We start from the raw sequence: 1,996 nt of genomic DNA, 5'->3' as shown, positions 1-1,996 counted from the left end.
TTATGAGCTGTGTATCAGATTTTCTTTTAGGCCACCAACCAGTTCCCAAATAATGACATGGAGACTTCTTTTTTTTTTTTTTTTTTTTTTTGGTTTTTCGAGACAGGGTTTCTCTGTGTAGCTTTGCGCCTTTCCTGGGACTCACTTGGTAGCCCAGGCTGGCCTCGAACTCACAGAGATCCGCCTGGCTCTGCCTCCCGAGTGCTGGGATTAAAGGCGTGCGCCGCCGCCGCCGCCGCCGCCGCCGCCGCCGCCGCCGCCGCCGCCGCCGCCGCCACCACCACCACCCGGCTGGAGACTTCTTATTAGTTATGAATGCTCAGCCTTAGCTTATGCTTGTCCCACAGATTATAACTTAACCTGTTTCTCTTCATCTATGTTTTGCTTCAGGCTTTTTACTTTCCTTCCTTCCTTCCTTCCTTCCTTCCCTCCCTCCCTCCCTCCCTCCCTCCCTTCCTTCTCTTCCTTTTTTTATGCCTTATTTTCACTGCTTCTTGTGCCTGGCTGCCTGGCGGCTGCCTGGCTTATGGCCCTGGCATGTCCCTCTCTTTCTTCCTCATTCTCGCCTCTCGTTCTCACCTTTCATTCTCTCTTATTTATTCTCTCTGCTCACCAGCCCTTCCTATCCCTCTTCTGCCTAGCTATTGGTCGTTCAGCTTTTTATTAAACCAATCATGTACCTAAGGCAGGCAAAGTAAAACAGCAACACATCTTTACATCATTAACAAAGGCAGCATAAACAAATGCAACACACCTTTACACAGTTAAAGTAATATTAATATTCCACAGCATAAACAAATGTAGCACATCTTTTTTTTCTTTTTTTGAGACAGGATTCCTCTGTATAACAGCCTTGGCTGTCCTGGAACTCCCTCTGTAGACCAGGATGGCCTCCAACTCACACAGATCCACCTGCCTCTGCCTCCCAAGTGCTGAGATTAAAAGTACACCACCACTGCCCAGCGCAAATTTAACACATCTTTACATAGTTAAAATAATATTCCACAACAGAGCTGGGTGGTGGTGGTGCACGCCTTTAATCCTAGCACTCAGGAGGCAGAGGCAGGTGGATCTCTGAGGTCGAGGCCAGCCTGCTCTACAGAGAGAGTTTCAGCACAGCCAGGGCTGCACAGAGAAACCCTGTCTCCAGGGGGTGGGTGGAAAAGAATGAGTTATTTTTATTTTTCTTGACACTCACAGCCTAAGTCTCTAACCTTAGGTTTATTGCAAACCATTTCCATCTGGCTGCTTCCCCAGCACCTCACCACTGTATCTATGACCCAGGTTACTGCCTTCTACTCCTCACCATCTCAGTTTCAATGCAAAGGATTGAAGTCTGGCCCTAGCTGCCCAGTGATCCATTGTAGGTAGTGGACATGCTACTTCCTTATAGATCAGTACTAAGGATGTAAGAGTTCTGTCAAAGATTCTATATATGGAGTGTCAAAATAATCAGGCAAATTCCCAACAGCACCTTAGAAGGACATGATGACAGCATTCTGCTTCAGCAACTGCTCACACAGTACACTGAGGAGGGACTGGATGCTTGGGATGGTTATTGGACTGCATCTGATGAGGACCAGGTAGAAGTAGATGGAGCATAACACCTGTACTGGACCCTGTGGTATCAAGGTTGGCATCCCAAAGTTATGAGGCAGCCGGTGGTGAGGAGATAAGAGACAGCACAAGAAGAGGATCTAGGTTCTGAAAAGAACAAGGATAGGGATTGTTGTCAGGCTTTGGAACAAAAGGGCCCACCCTCTACCTCAGGTCTCGAATTGTTGCATGTGTGGAGAATATAACAGCTATATATGTGTCTGTGGCAATTTCATACTTTCTGGCATTGAGTAAGAAAAGGAAGAGTGACCTTAATATGTCAAACTCTCCCAATTTTCTTTCTTTCTTTCTTTCATTCATTCATTCATTTATTCAAGGGATACCAGGCTCATCCATGGCCAAGGACCAAATAGAAAGTCCCTGGAGGCTGAATAGATGG

This window comes from Peromyscus maniculatus, chromosome X (genome assembly GCF_049852395.1).
Source record: "Peromyscus maniculatus bairdii isolate BWxNUB_F1_BW_parent chromosome X, HU_Pman_BW_mat_3.1, whole genome shotgun sequence".
Lineage (NCBI taxonomy): Eukaryota > Metazoa > Chordata > Mammalia > Rodentia > Cricetidae > Peromyscus > Peromyscus maniculatus.
The sequence above is the reverse complement of the archived record's forward strand: the minus strand, read 5'-3'. Positions refer to the sequence as shown.